Consider the following 16,738-nt stretch of genomic DNA (forward strand, 5'->3'; position numbering starts at 1 on the left):
CTTGCTCTTGTGGACAGATCCTCCCTTGGCCTGTAGCACTGTTCCAGTGAAGCTCAACGCAAGCTCGAGGAACAGCACCTCACCTTTCGACTCTGCATTTTAAAGCCTTCCGACCTCAACACTGAGTTCAACAATTTCAGTCTCTAATCCCTATCCACACGTTTTGTTTTTCATGTTTTGCTTTCAGATACAGCTGTCCATTATTCTGCCATTCACACCCAATCTGGACAAATCCTTTGTTTCTTTACTACACCCATTACTACTCCCTTTGGCTTTTTGTACCATTAAAATCTTTTGTCAGTTAATCTCTCCCACTCTTTACTGTATCACAGACCTCCCCTTTCACTTTCCTAAAATCTATTGTATTTCTATCTTCAGTTCTGAAGAAAGGTTCTTGATCTGAAACACTAATTCTTTTTCTCAACAGATGCTGCCAGACCACCTGAGTACTTCCAGTATTTTCTATTTTTAATTCAAATGCCTTGAATGGTTCAGCTGATTTTTATATAACATGCATGTTTCCCTCCTCATCCCAATAGTGGCAGTTGTAAGATAAACATCATAAGAGGTGACAGTGTTTGTTTGAAGACAACACAAAAAGTGTTTTTATTGGAGAAGGAAGCTTAAAATTGCCAGGAAAGAGAAATTGCCTATGTTTTAACTGTTGTCCCTTTATTTTAAATTGACTAGAAAGCATGATATCATGCTCCCACTTACACAAAACTATTATTTTCTATCTGTATAGTCTTTGGCTTCATTGTAAAAATATGTAATACAAGGTTTTTTCTTCTAAATTTTAGGTACAGCATTTTTAAAATTTCTACATATTTTAATAAGGAAGGGTGCAGAAATGTAGTTAATACAGAATGTCAAATCAGTATTCAGCTTAAAATGTGGTCTCCCAAAATGAAATGTGACTTCGGAAAATTTTGTTTTGAATGCTTGCATGCTTCTAAGATGGAGATGAGGCATTTCTTCTCTGACGGTCGTTAGTCTTTGGAATTTTCTTCCACAGAGAGCAGTGGAGGCTAGGTCATTAAATATATTCAATGCTGAGTTAGACAGATTTTTGATCGACAAAGAAATCAACAGTTATGCAGGGCAAACAGGAAAGTAGAATTAAGGCTGCAATCAGATCAGTCATGATCTTATATAAGGGAGGGGGAGCACCTCTCATAGGTGGGTTTTCAACACTCTTTGGAGTGGCTCATCCTGTATTGACCCTCTCCTTTGCCCAGTTCTCACCTGTGGCACCTGGTAGTTGTTGTCATGTGACAATGGCCACACCCGAGTAAACAACTTTGGATGGACCAAATCAGGTGGTGGTAGCTGTTGGGTCTCCAACCCTCAGTGACTTGGGGATTTGTCTACCCTGGCAAGCAAAGACTGATTCCGGCAGACTAGGCAGATGAGACTGGCCTTGAAGATAGGTCAGCAGTGTGTTGTGGAATGCATAGAGCTCGACAAGACATTGTGGTCACTTAACTACATCCAAACCCATCTCCAGCTGTCTATACTCATCTTGCCACCAGACCAAGATGGGTCAGGACAAGAGGGTGAGGCTGATATCCAACTCCCTCTCACTATAATCCAATACACATAAGTTCCGTTGATGTTCGTTCTCTCATCTGGTTTCCATCTTCTGTCTGTCATAAGCCCTGTGACGATGAGTGAGTGATGTAACAGCAAGTGTAGATTCACTGGGAGCTGTAGTCGTGAACCTGCACGCGGGCAGTTCAGGGCCGAGTCTACACGTGGGCAATTCAGGCCATAGAGTTGTCTTCCACTTGAAGGAACAAGTGGAAATCTTCAGTCCCCTGAGCAATGGAACAGACCTTTCAGGACCACACTGCTCAGAGTATGAGGAAAGGGCTTGAAAAGGTGCCCTAAACATTGTCTGCTTCACCTGGCCAGCAGTCCTCAGTTGGCAGGGATTCCATCAGTGCTGTTTTTAAGTCAACCTCAATACAGAAAATAAAGGTGGCATCCGTCACAATTGGTGCCTGGAGTGTGCACACACTCATGGACAATCCCACAGCCAACAGACCTGAGAGAAGAACTGCTCTTTGTTGATAGAGAACTGGCTAGGTACAACACCAGATCGCCACACTGAAAGCGGCTTGCCTACCTGAGGAGGGTCAGCTCAAGGAAATCAGTGCAGGTTACACATTCTTTTGGAATGTGCATGGAAAAGAAGAACAGTGCAAAACTCGCATAGGCTTTGCTGTCATGAACCGTCTTGTCAGAAAATTGACATGCCTTCCCTAGAGTGTTAATGATCATCGGATGGTGCATAAATTCCCCCTGCATGGCAACAGGCAAACAACTCTGTGTGTATGCCCTTAACCATGACGAAATTTGCAGAAGTCGAGGGTAAGTTCTTTGATCTTTTTGTCCTCCGCTTGACCTCCTCTCCTTTGACTACTGTGCCAAAGTTAGACAAGCTAATCATTCTTGGTGATCTCAATGCAGGGTCATCAGTAAAAACATGGTTGACAGTCGTAACAGCAATGGTCTGCTCTTGCTGAAGATGTGGGCTGAGCATGAGCTGTCTTATTCTTTCATGGGATGGGGGCATCACTGGCAAGGCCAACATTTGTTGCCCATCCCTAATTGCCCTTGAACTGAGAGCTTGCTAGGCCATTTCAGAGGGCAGCTAAGAGTCAACTACATTCATGTGAGTCTGGAGTCACATGCAGGCCGGCCAGACCAGGTAAAGATGGCAGATTTCCTTCCCTAAAGGAAACTAGTGAGCCAGATGGATTTTTACAGCAACCAATGATAGACTAGCTTTATATTTCAGATTTATTAATTGAATTTAAATTCCACTAGCTGCCGCAGTGGGAGTTTAACCCTTGTGCCCTGGGTAGTAGCCTGGGCCTCTTGGATTTTTAAAATTCATTTACGGCTTGTGCGCATTGCTGGCTAGGCCAGCATTTATTTCCCTTGAGAAGGTGGTGGTGAGCTGCCTTCTTGAACCACTGCTATCCCTGTGGTGTAATTCAGTGGCATTACCACGCACCATTCGCAACCCCTCGGATACTGAAGCAGTCCATGTCCAAATGCAGCAAGACCTGGACAATATCCAGGCTTGGGCTGACAAGTGGCAAGTAATATTTGTGCCAAACAAGTGTCAGGCAATGACCATCTCCAACAAGAGAGAATCCAACCATCGCCCCTTGATGTTCAGTGGCATTATCAACACTGAATCCCTCACTATCAACACCCATTGACCAGAAGCTGAACTAGACTAGCCATATAAATACTGTGGTTACAAGAGCAGGTCAGAGGCTAGGAATCGTGTGACGAGTAACTCACCTCCTGACTCCCCAAAACCTGTCCACCATCTACAAGGCACAAGTCAAGAGTGTGATGGAATACCCTCCACTTGCCCAGATGAGTGCAGCTCCCACAACACTGAAGAAGCTGGACACTGTCCAGGACAAAACAGCACGCTTGATTGGCACCACATCTGCAAACATTCACTCCCTCCACCACTGATGCACAGTAATAGCAGTGTGTGCCATGTACAAGATGCACTTAATTCACCAAGGCTCCTTAGGCAGCGCCTTCCAAGCTCACGCCCACTACCACCTAGAAGGAGAAGGGCAGCAGATAGATGGGAACACCACCATCTGGAGTTTCCCCTCCAAGTAACTCGCCATCGTGACTTGGAAATATATCGCCGTTCCTTCACTGTCGCTGGGTCAAAATCCTGGAACTCCCTTCCTAACAGCACTGTGGGTGTACCTACACCACATGGACTGCAGCAGTTCAAGAAGGCAGCTCACTACCACCTTCTCAAGGACAACTAGGGATTGGCAATAAATGCTGGCCCAGCCAGCAAAGCCCACACCCTGTGAATGAATGAATTTTTAAAAAAAATTACCACTGCCAACATCTCCCGATCTTAATCACCAACATAGTTCCCTTAATCATAAGAAGACATCTTGGATGCCCCCCCATTCTATGCATTAGCATTTAATCAACTATATCATCACCAAGCAGAGGGCCAGGCAGGATATGTATGTAATTAAAGTCACCTGTGGCACTGACTGCTGGACTGACCACTTGTCTTATCATTTCAAAGCTAAACATAAAGATCAACCCCCCCCCCCCCCCCCCCCCCCCCAGATGCTCTCAATGCATGAAGGTCTAGACGCATCTCAAAAGCTCAAACAGGCAGTCTCTCAACAACTCGAGTCACCTGTATGCAGCAAAAATGGACACTCACTGCATTGAGACTGACTGGGTAACTTCAGGGATGTAGCGTACTCCAGTCTGTAGTGGCCCTTGGCCCTACCTCTTGTAAGCATCATGATGGGTTCGATGACAACCACAAGGGGATCCAGAAACTACTGGAGGAGAAACATCATCCCTACATAGTTTACCTCAATGACAGGTCATCCCTATCCAAGCACCATGCCTACCAAAACTCTGCTGAACTGTCCGGTGCAAACTCAGCGATGCAAAGCGCTTGGCTGAATCAGAATTAACTTCAGTCAAATGCAGATCGCAAAGACTGGAAGAGATTCTACAATACTCTAAAATCTGTCTACGGGACCGAACCTACTGGTCACCACTGAACCTCAGTGCCAACAGGTAATCACTGCTCACAGAAAAATCCCAAATTCTAGAAAGATGGGCAGAGCACTTTAATCACATCCTCAATCAGCTTTTACCCATCAGTGAAAGAATATTAAACAGGCTGCCACAGGTTGTTCTCTTGATGACCCTCCCACACTGTTAGAAACAACAAACGCAATCAAACTCCTGTCTAGTGGCAAAGCTCCAAGACCTGATGTTATCCCAGCTGAAATCTACAAAGCTGGAGGTCAGTGTCTGGTTAAGAAGCTCCCTGAACTGAGTTTTTGTGAGAGCAAGCAATTTTCCCGCAAGAATACAAAGATATTGCCATTATCCATATGTACAAGTGGAAAGGAACTCGCCAATTTTGCAACTATCATAGAGGAATCTCGCTCCTCTCCATCCTTGGCAAAATCTTCGCCAGAATCCTTCTGAAACACTTAGTGTAACATCTCGACTAAGATCTGCCAGGGAGTTGGTGCAGCTTCAGAAAATGATGAGGAACCACTGATATGGGTTTGTGGTTAGATGGCTCCAGGAGAAATGTTAAGAACAGAACATGAACCTCTACACCATGTTTGTTGACCTGACCCAGGCTTTTGAAACAGTCAGCCATGAGGGCCTTAGGGAGGTAATGGAGAAATTCATTACAATGGTTTAGTAGTTCCAGGACAGCATGCTTGCACGTGTCCTGGATAATGGAGAGTCCTCTGACCCATTCCTAGTCACTAATGAAGTTAAACAGGGATTGCATGCTAGTGCCAACCCCCATGTTTTTTTCCACCATGCTGCCCAATACCTTCATTAATGGTGATCCTCAATGAAATAATGTACTAGCCTGCCCCAGGAAAATCCTATCTTGAGCCCAAGGTTTCAGTCCAGAACCCCTCAGCAGTGGATAATTTCATTTATTTCAATAGCACACACTCTCAAGTTTCCTATATTGATGCCCTATGTAAGAATTGCCAAGCAAGTGTAGCATTCTCCATACTTCGAACATCAGACAGGGAACAAAGAGGTGTAAATCTGCCTACCAAGCCATAAGTCTCTATAGCAATCGCCCTGCTCACTCTGCTGTACGCATGCAAGACTTGACATGACACTGGCATACAGTCCAAAAAGCCCAACCGCTTTTGCTTGAGCTGCCTTCGCAAGCTCCTGAAGATCACATGCAGGACAAAATACCAGACAGAGGTGCTCACCCAAGTACATATGCCAGGCATCCACCCCATGTTGAAACAGTTGCAGCTGAACTGGGCTGGCCATGTAGTCAAAATGCCTGACACTTGCTTACCAAAACTAATCTTCTATGGAGAGCTCGAGTCTGGGCTGTGCTCTCCTCGTGGTCAAAGGAAGCACTACAAGGACACGGAAGACTTCACCTTAAAAGTTTTGATACAACTTGGAGTCCTAGGAAAAGCTTGTCCAGGATCACTGCATCTAGCACAACCAGAAAAAAAGTGTGGCCTCCTTTGAAAGCAAGCGCATATCAGAAGCGGAGAGGAAATCCCGAAAGTCAGAAACTCATCCATAACTCAAATCATCGGTGGTATCCTGTCTTATTGCAGCACAGCCTTTTGGGCGTAGATTGGCCTTGGCAATCACCTATGTACCTACCCTAACTTTACCAAATACTCTAAATGATGAACATGGGCCATCTTCGCCTTGAAGGACAAACAAGAATGATGTCTTATAAAAATTATATATTGAACACTGCAGTCTGTGAAGAAATGCAAGAACAGTGTTGCAGTGTGTCCAGTGATTGCTACCTCTCCCTGGTGGATGACTGTTGAATTGTTTCTGTGCACACTTTTTTTTAAACCTAAAAATACTCTCTGCCTAGTGTGCTCTATTTTTCTCTGCTACCCACTTTTCCATCCTTCCCCGCCACATAAAATGAATACTAAAACAAAACATATTTGGAAGAAGTTTAGGAACAATGGAACAAATCTTGATCAAATTGTTTAACCTTAACCTGTAGAACTGCAACAAGAAATTTTAATTGTGATTCTTATAGAAGTTCTTTAATTCATCATTAGGCTAGTGATATAAAACATGCTAGCCATTGAACCTGGGATAATCACTAGGCAAGTTCTATATTTTTTTCTTCTTTGGAGCTTTTACCTGAGTATGTATTTTGTCACTTCTTAATAAATGAATAGAGATCATTTCATGTCGAGTAGGACTTGAGCTCTAACAGCCCACACAGTCCAGATCCAATCCACCATCAGGGTGTTATTCATGCTTCACTTATTATGTTCTCTTGTAAGCACATCTCAGGACTTTTTACAGGTAGTGCCTTACTTTTAAATGTAATGTAAGGGGATAATGTGTTTGTGCCTGGCTTGCCTATGAACGTTAGTGAACCACAATGTTTCAAGCCCTGTGATACTGATAAACATGAATTTGGCACTATTTGTGACTATGGTTTTTAAAATTTGGACCACTCTAAGTGGGATGCAATGAGACAAGGTTAACTTATTTTCAAAGACAATGAGGAGTTTCTGTACAATGGTGGTGGAGGGGGTGGGGGAAATTATGGCTATTTGTGCTTTCTCTTTGCCTATCTCCAATTTATTTTGGACATTGTCCTAATTCACTTGCAACTTGTACCCAATGACTCTTGCTGTTCTTCAGCATCCCTGTTCTGTACTGGTTACTAGGGCAGTGGATAATTAGCTTTAAACAATAATAAAGTTAATGGCGGGGTGGGGGGTGGTTTTGCAGCCAGCTACGATTGAATGCATTCACCATCCATTATGCTTACAGTTGCCCACAGAGCTGGACTTTTGTGTGGCAACTTACAATAATTAGAGAACCATTTTAGTGTCCCATCCTCTACAGAGAGGATCTAGGACCTTGTGAACAGGGCAAGCAACAGTGTGCCTCTTCAACCAATCAGATTGAAGAATCCTTACTGAGACATGTAGCATCAAAACCAGAATGTTTAATCAAATATTAATGTACAGGAGGTTAAAAAAAAGAGAGGAAAAGAAAGCTAGGATTAAGCAAGAGCGTTAAGAGACAGTTTGTTTTATTTATTTTTTAAACCATCAGCAATAATTAAAATGAGACTCCACACACACAAAAGTAAATTTTTAGTGCCAGAGAGATTGTTTTCTCATATTTAAGACTTATCACACTATTAGAAATTGAATTATTTATGAATGGATAAACCCCAACCTTTTCTAGCAAGTTTAATGTGTATACAGTGGGTAAGTCATCCCTTCCATGTATTTGAAGGCAGAGTCTCTCAGCTAGATACTGTTATCGTGAGGCCTCTGAAGGTCAAGACAACTGTTTTCAGTCCAACTGTGCTAGATACTTAGATCATTGAAATTGATGCTCTTCTGATAAATTTTTCTTTGTCCCTTCTCATAGTTTCTTTAAACCTAATTTCATTATGATTGCTATTAATCAGAAGTACCCCCACTGCAATACAGTCCACTCTCCTTAATTCACCAGAACTAGATCCAGCACTGCTTCCTTCCTGGGATAGAAACATACTGATTAAGGAAGTTCTCCTGTACATGTTTTAGGAATTTTTCACTTTTTCTTTTCCTTTTTATTCTTTTTTTCTCCCATTCTACATTAGGGTAATTGTGGTCCCCTACAACTATTGCTGTACTAGTTTTACATTGCTCTGAAATTTTCATAGATTTGCTCCTCTCTTTCCTCCTCACTATTTGGGGGTTGATGATAAATGCAGAACATAACCGCTCATTTTCTGTTCCTTTAATCAAATAGATTTAGTCTTTTGAACACACTATATTGTCTGCCTCAAACTGTAATATTATTCTGCCTTTTTCCCCTTACTGAATACATTGTAGCCAGGAATGTTCAGTTCCCAATCCTGCCCATGTTTAAACTAGGTAGTCATTATAGTCAGTATACCATAACCCAGTGTGGCAATTTGCACCTGAAACTCATTAACCTTATTTGTAACACTCCTCGCAATAACATACATGTATTCCAACAACATGCTAGTTGGCTCTGTTTTTCTTGCTCTTTCTACTCTATTCTTCTATTGTTTGTCCATCCTAGTTTTCTTTCTACCATGTTTTTCCTTGCTACAACCTGGTGCCACTCCCCATGCCAAATTGGTTTCACACTAGCTAACCTCCCCGCAAAGGCATTGTTTACACCCTTGTTCATCTGGCTTGTAGAGGTCCTTCCAGAGCTGGCCCCAATGACTCAGGAATCGGAAGCCTTCCCTCCTGCCACTACTTACCCAGCCATTCTTTCACCTGTATTATCTTCTGTTTCTGTATTCACTAGCCTGTAACAGTATTTAAGTTCCTGACAGATTGATCTTTTGCTCAATTTTTTTTGCTGGCTTCATTAGGGGCTATAATTCTCCATCAAGATGACTTGCTCTTGGTGAAGCTGTCCATTATTCAGATAAATGTCATTCTTCTCAGTGGCAAGATGCACTTCACTGGCTCTGTGTAAATAGGAAACTTAACTGGACCAGCCACATGAATACTGTGGCTACAAGAGCAAGTCAGAGGCTGAGAATTCTATGGCGAGTAACTCACTTTCTAATTCCCCTGATATCTCTTAGTGGGAAGTATTCAGTTCCTCAAACTCTCAATGTGATACCCTGCTATAAAATATTTAATATTACAATGTTGCATATTGCATTTTAGTATTGCAAAAGCAACCCTTTAGTCACAAATCCTAACTATACTGTGATACATGAATGTGATACATGAATATAAATTAAAGAATACAGTAGGAGAGTTCTTAAATCATACATGGGAGCTTTTTATTTATCCTTTCATGGGTTTTGGGTGTCGTTGGTAAAGCCAGCATTTGGCACCCTTCCTTAATTGTCCTTGAGCAGATGGTCATGAGCTGCCTTCTTGAACTGCTTCAGTCCATCTGATGTAGGTACACTCAGTGCTGTTAAAAATAAGTTCCAGGATTTTGATCCATGAACGGTGACATAGTTACAAGTCAGGGTGGTGTGTGGTTCCCACGCATCTGCTGCCTTTGTGTTTCTGGGTTTGGAAGGTGTTGTCGAAGGAGCCTTGGTGAGTTGCTGCAGTGCTTCTTGTATATGGTACACACTGCTGCCACCGTGCATCAGTGCTGGAGGAGGTGAATGGGGTACTGATCAAGCGGACTGCTTTGCCCTAGATGGTGTGAAGCTTCTTATGGTGTTGGAGCTGCACTCATCCAGGCAAGTGGAGAGTATTCCATCACGCTCCTGACTTGTGCCCTGTGGATGCTGGACAGGCTTTGGGAGGTCAGGAGGTGAGTTACTCGTCAGAGAATTCTCACCTCGGTATTTATATGGTTTGTCCAGTTCAGTTTCTGGTAAGTGGTAACCCCAGGATGTTGATGGTGGGGCATTCGGCAATGGTGATGCCATTGAATGTCAAGGAGAGATGATGAGATTCTCTTGTTGGAGATGGTTATTACCTGGCACTTGTGTGCTGTGCATGTTACTTTTCTCAAGCATTTGGTATGTCATTAAATTTAAAAGTTAAGTTTAAATTTTATGATGTGTTATTTTAATTTCTCAACTAGCTGTTCTATGTACTGAGCGCTTATAACCTGTTGATGCAGTTGTTGCCCCTTAATCCCATTACTTAGTAATAAATGGTTTTTTGATGACTGCTACAAAATCAGTAGTGGCACATAACATCTACCGGCTAGGGTGTGTTTGTGTATCTCCGTTTTAGTATTCTGGTGGGATTCATTTAATAGACACTTCATTGAGATGAGCTGACCTGTGTTATATATGTTTGCACCTGTCATTAAACTGAATTTGATTGATTAAAAATGTCATTCAGTGTATCCGGCTATTTGTGATGGCCATTATTTCATAATTTAATATTTGTGTGTATACTTGAAGATACTGAATGAGACAAGAACAATTAAGAATTTAAAGAATGATCAAGATTAAGATTAATTTCATTGTTACTTCATACTACAAGGTTACCCCTGACATAGTTCTCACCGTTGGTGGCTCTGATTCTCCCTGAATAGAGATTCTGTTTGGTGACTGTGACTTACTGCCACCTACAGTATAGCTAAATAGCTACTGGAGGGCTGGGGTGTTGCTGACTAATCAGTTTGGCACTTTTGCCAGCAATTTAGGAACAGCTGAACATGCCAAATTGTGAATGTGAGCAGTTTTCCTGTTTGATAATCTGATATCCAGCATCAGTGGGAGCTAACTCAAAGGGATGCAGTTCATTGATGTAAAAGCGACATCAGCATGGAATATTTATTATTCCAATTGATCTTGTCCAACAGCAGAGACAAGTGATAGAAGATCATTTGATTATATAGCAACATAAGTATCAAACTCCATCTCTGGAATGATTCTACTATGAATGGTTAACAGTTTTAAAGTGCTTCCCATTGATTTTCTACTTGATTATTACATAGGTAAAAAAGATTCGTATCGAGCCATAAAACCTGATAACCCATAATGGTAGTTATAGGTCAATTGACTTAATACAGGAAACTATAGGCCAGTTGGCATAACATCTGTCATAGGGAAGGTGTTAGAGCTATTATTAAAGATGTTACAACAGGGCATTTAGATAAATTCAAGGTAATCGAGCAGAGTCAGCATGGCTTTGTGAAAGGGAAGCCATGTTTAACCAATTTTTGGACTTCTTTGAAGAAGTAACAGATGCTGTGGATAAAGGGGAACTGGTGGATGTACTGTACTTAGATTTTCAGAAGGCATTTGATAAGGTGCCTCAAAAGTTATTGCAGAAAATAAAAGCTAATGATGTAGAGGGTAACATTGGCATGAATAGAAGATTGGCTAGCTAACAGGAAATAGGCATGAGTGGCTCATTTTCTGGTTGGCAGGATGTGATGAGTGGTGTGTCACAGGGATCAGCTCTGGGGCCTCAATTCAATGTTTTATATAAATGATTTAGATGAAGGGACCAATGTTATGGTTGCTACATTTGCTGTTGACACAAGTTGTAGAAAAGTAAGCTGTGAAGAGAACATAAGGAGGTACAAAAAGATACAGATAGGCTGGGTGAGTGGGCAAAGATCTGGCAAATGGACTATAATGTAGGAAAAGGTGATGATGTCCATCTTGGCAGGATGAAGAAAAATGAAGTATATTATCTAAACGGTGAGGGGATGCAGAGGAATCTGTGTACCCTATTGCATGAATCACAAAAGGTTAATATGCAGCTGCAGAAAGTAATTAGCAAGGCTAATAGAATCTTATTGTTTATTGCAAGGGGAATTGAATACAAGAATAGAGAATATGCTTCAGTTACAAAGGACGTTGGTGAGACTGCATCTGGAGTACTATGTACAGTATTGGTCTCCTTATTTAAGGAAAGATGTAAATGGTTTAGAAGCAGTTCAGCGAAGGTTTACTAGATTAATAGCTGGAATTGGCAGGTTATCTTATGAGGAAAAAGGCTGGGCAGGCTAGGCTTGTATCAGCTGGAGTTTAGGAGAGTAAGATGTGACTTGATTGAAACTAAGTTCCTGAGGGGGCTTGACAGGGTCAGTGTGAAAAGGATGTTTCCCCTTGTGGGAGAATCTAGAACTTGGGGTCACTGTTTCAAAATGAGGGGTTGTCCATTTTGGACAGAGTTGAGGAAATTTTTTTTCTGAGGGTTGAGACTTTGGAATTTTCTTCCTCAAAAGGTGGTTGAGGCAGAGTCCTTGAATATCTTTAAGACAGAAGTAGATAAATCCTTGAGGAGCAAGGGGGTGAAAGGTTATTGGGGGTAGGCATGAATGTGAGATTAAAATCAGATCAGCCATGATCTTAATGGGGGAACAGGCTTGAGGAGCCGAGTGGCCTACTCCTAATTTGTTATTGGGGATAGGCAGGAGTATGAGATTAAAATCAGATCAGCCATGATTTTATTGGAGGGGGGAACAGGCTGGAGGGGCTGAGTGGCCTACTCCTCCTAATTTGTATGTTCGGATGTAAGCCACCTGTTTGCAATGGAAACTTTGTTAATTATTTTGTTCATTATTAAATCTGTAATATAATTAATCATGAATGATCTTTGAAAATGTTTTTTAAAAGCCAGGTGAACAAAATTAAGGCTGATGGAATAAGGAATTCCATTTGGATAAAAAAAATTGACTTAAGGACAGAAAATGTGGCAAATGGGTGTTTTTTGCCCTGGTGGATGGTAGACAACTGTGTTCCCCAAGGGTCATTGCTTTTTTTGATTTACATAAATGACTTGAAATTTTACTCTGTATTTCTATATCCAGAATTTGCAGTTGATATCAAACTTAGTTTGATATACCTGTATATTATAGATTTAATAATGAATAAAATAATTAACATAGGCAAATGGATTTTTTTAAAGCAAGTTTACAGTTTTTAACACAGATTTAAGTTTCCATTGCAAACAGGTGGCTTACATCTGAACATATGAATTAGGAGCAGGAGTAGGCCACTCGGCCCCTCAAGCCTACTCCATTCAATAAGATCATGGCTGATCTGATTTTAATCTCATATTCCTGCCTATCCCCAATAATCTTCACTCCCTTGCTTGTCAAGAATCTATCTACCTCTGCCTTAAAGATATTCAAGGACTGTACCTCAACCACCTTTTGAGGAAGAAATTCCAAAGCATCTCAACCCTCAGAAAAACATTTTCCTCAACTCTGTCCTAAATGGGCGACCCCTTATTTTGAAAGGAGGTGTGGCTGTCATTGAGGATGATACCAATTGACTGCAATGGTATATAAGCTAGCAGAATGGATAGATAATTAGAAGATGGAATTTAACACAAGTATGAGATGATGCATTTTTGGCAGAAGGGATAGGGGGAGGCATTATAGACTTAATAGCACAGTTCTAATGAGTGTGCATGGATACAAGGACCTGGCCTTCATGTGCATAGGTCTTTGAAAGTGACAGGACACATAATGAGAGAGTAGTCAGCAAAGTGTATGGAATCTTGGGTTTCATAAATTGAGATATTGATTAGAAAAGCAGGAAAGTTTGCTGAACAAGATCTGTTTAGGCCAAAACTAGTTTATTGCATTCAGTTCTGGTAACCACACTTTAGGAAGGATGAAGGCTCTTGACGGGGTGAAGAGGTGATTATGGGAAAGGTTCCAGGGATGAGAGAATTTAGCTACTATGTTAGGATAGAGAAGCTAGGGTTGTTTTCCTTGGTGGATGTACAAGATTATGACAGGTTTAGATAAAGTAGACAAAGGCTATTTCCATTTAGCTGACAGTACAAGGACACAGATTTAAGGTTTTGGCAAGAGATGAAGGGGGTTGTGAGGAAGAACTTTTTTTATGCAGAGTGGCAATGACCTGAGACTTGCTGCATGAGATGCTGGTGGAAGTGGAGCCAATCAATTGGATGGGCACTTGAGGAAAATAAACTTGGAGACTCGTGGGGATAGAGCAGGAGAATGGGACTGACTGGATTGTTGTACAGAGAACCGGCATCAAGTTGATGGGCCATTTGGCCCATCATGTCGCAATGACTCTACGATGCTATTGTCATTGAATTTGCAAGTATTTAAAATAATACTTATGGCAGAAATGAGCCTTAATAATGAGCTGAAATGCAAAATAATTTTTGATGTTGTAGACCCATTTTGTTCTCATCTAGCAGAGGAATCCAGCACTGGGGATGGAACTTCTATGTATGTTTGCTGCCCAATAGTTGTGGGAAATGGAGTTCAAAACAATTTCCTCTACTTTTCAATGGTTTCTGTGACGAACCTCATGCCACTAATTTTTTTTTTTGTCTTCCATGCACAATCCATCCTTAACTGCTTTTTTGCCATTGGACTGTGTGCCCATGGCTGTTGGGAAATATATAGGGATTGTCCAAGACTCAAGTTCTTTTATGGTTTTTGCAGCCAACTGCAATATCATTGCTGCATCTTTCATTGAATCCAAATCCCACGGGCAGATAAACTGTTCGTTAATACTGTGTCAGACAGACGCTTCACGTTCTTTTTGTGAATGGAACAAGGAATTATTGCAATAACTGTCAGATTTTGTGGCATATGTTAGATTCTTTTCATTGGCCAAAATCCAGAGTGGAAAAATGTTGGCATTCCTGGCATTATCCAATCATGAAATTTTGTAGCATAGAATAAAGAAGCCATTTGCCCATCTCGCCTGTCAGCTGTCAGAAAGCTATACAATTAGTCTGCACCCTTTAAAATTTGTATTTTTCAAATGTTTATAAGTCATAAATAGGAGAAGGAATAGACCATTTGGCCCTTCGAGCCTGTTCCACCATTCAATTAAATCATGTTCAAGGACTATTAAGATCAGACGTGCTGTTTCCTCCCAAGTCTGTCCCTTCTTTCCTGGAACTCGTGTTTGAATTCCTCCAACCTGGTTTTCCGTCCCTCCTGTACAGTTAAGCCCTCATTTAAAGTTGTGGTTGCTTTCCTGAAAATCACGACTTTAAGTGAAGCGGCTTTGATTTCTATGGGAACCCATGATTCACTTAATGTTATAGCTGGAGTTAGGTTACTTCAGGCATTTCTCACCTGGAAAAAACAATATACAATTTGAAGTACTGTACCATACATGTGCAGCACTGCATTCTTAGCTGAAATAACTTGCAACATAAAATAAATCACTAAATATAAAAAATACTTCACATTCAAATTAGATAACACTCACCAGTCCCTCTTTCTTAGGCAGTCATTCGGGTTCGGGGATGACTTGCTTCCACCCTGGCTCAATGGACTTAGCAGCTGTTTCAAGTCAGTCTCCAGACTCTGCCACGTGTGGCAAGTGTTGCTTGGAAGGTCAGTTAGATGAGTTGCTTGAAGGCTTTTGCACTATCTGCAGCCTGGACTTAGCCTCTGCATGTTCCTGATGAAGTCTGTGTTCAGTGCCTTCCCAAATGAACCATCTCCCATTTTGGTCAGTCGCCATGAGTTTGTGGAGACGGTTTGACCTCTTCAGGGATGATTTGAGGACATCCCTAAAGCATTTCACTGGAGGTAGCTTTGAGTTCTTTAGAGCCTTGATGCTGATCCCTGCTGAAAATGGCTGTTTCACTGGATTTAAAATGGCTTCTGCCTCACCTGCTGTAGACTTGAACAAGGGCCAGATTTGGGGGAGCTCCAAAATTAATCACGATTGCAGAGTCAGCTTCCCGAAAGATACATCTTGTATTTTTCATCCAAACAAACCTAAGACAAGGAAAGCAATTTTACTATACCTGTGTACAGTAGCAAATACCACTCTTTCAGACTTTGATGGCTTCTGTGCCTCAGCCACAGCAGGCAGTACTGAAGCTCTAAAATTGAAATCAGCTTGCAGAGTCAAAGAAATGAGCAGCCCAGATTTCAACTTTTTGCTTAGAAAATAAAACCCCTTGCTTTGGATGTTCTTTCTCCAGAACTTTGCCAGGTTTTTTAAATCAAAGCTCCCTCAAGTGCAAACACCTTTCTTCACACTGATGCCGATCGGGTCATGATGAGCCAATGTGCGATGACACTGTGTGTGCAATGAGGACGATGATGACAACATTGGCAATGACACTTAACGATATAAAAACAGAAATCACAATGTAATTTGGAGAAACAGGCCTTGAAAAAGAAACAACTTTCAAATGAAATGATGTTAAGCTGGGCAACTTGAAACAAGTACATTTTGTAGCCCATATGGCTCTTATCAAAATCACAAATGACATCCTTTGTGACTGTGACAAAGGTTAACCCCCTCATCCTTTCTGCAGCCTTTGCCATGACTGATCACACCATCCTCCTCCAACACTTCTCCATTGTCATCCAGCTGGGTGGGAATGAGCGCAATTGGTTCCATTCTTATCTATGTAATCGTAGCTAGTGAATCACTTGCAACGATTTCTCTTCATGTTCCTGCACCTTTACCTCTGGTGTCTCTCAAGGATCAATCCTTGCACCCCCCCCCCACCCCACCTATTTCTGATCTACATATTGCTCCTTGGCAACGTCTTCTGAAAGCACTGCATTAGTTTTCACGTGTACGCTGACTACACCCAGCTCTACCTCGCCACCACTTTTCTTGACTCCTCCATTGTTGCTAAATTATCAGATTGCTTATCCGGCATCCAGTACTGGATAAGTAGAAATTTCCTTCAATTAAATATTGGGAAGACTGAAGCCACTGTTTTCGGTTCTTGCTCAAATCTCTGTTCCCTAACTACTAATT

General features: G+C 41.6%; 1 protein-coding gene across 6 annotated transcripts in view; it reads left to right on the forward strand.

Moving 5' to 3' along the window:
• LOC144692429 (guanine nucleotide-binding protein G(I)/G(S)/G(O) subunit gamma-12) overlaps window positions 1–16,738 on the forward strand; it is a 103,309-nt gene that overhangs the window by 24,312 nt on the left and 62,259 nt on the right. Inside the window, exon 4 of one of the 6 annotated variants that reach the window (XR_013579320.1) lies at window positions 6,627–6,649. The exons of the other annotated variants lie outside the window; for them this stretch is intronic. The gene's annotated coding sequence lies outside the window, so the exon portion shown is untranslated. Of the gene's footprint in view, window positions 1–6,626; window positions 6,650–16,738 lie in introns of those variants that run through there. 6 annotated transcript variants of the gene reach the window in all.

This window comes from Cetorhinus maximus, chromosome 17 (genome assembly GCF_964194155.1).
Source record: "Cetorhinus maximus chromosome 17, sCetMax3.hap1.1, whole genome shotgun sequence".
Classification (NCBI taxonomy): domain Eukaryota; kingdom Metazoa; phylum Chordata; class Chondrichthyes; order Lamniformes; family Cetorhinidae; genus Cetorhinus; species Cetorhinus maximus.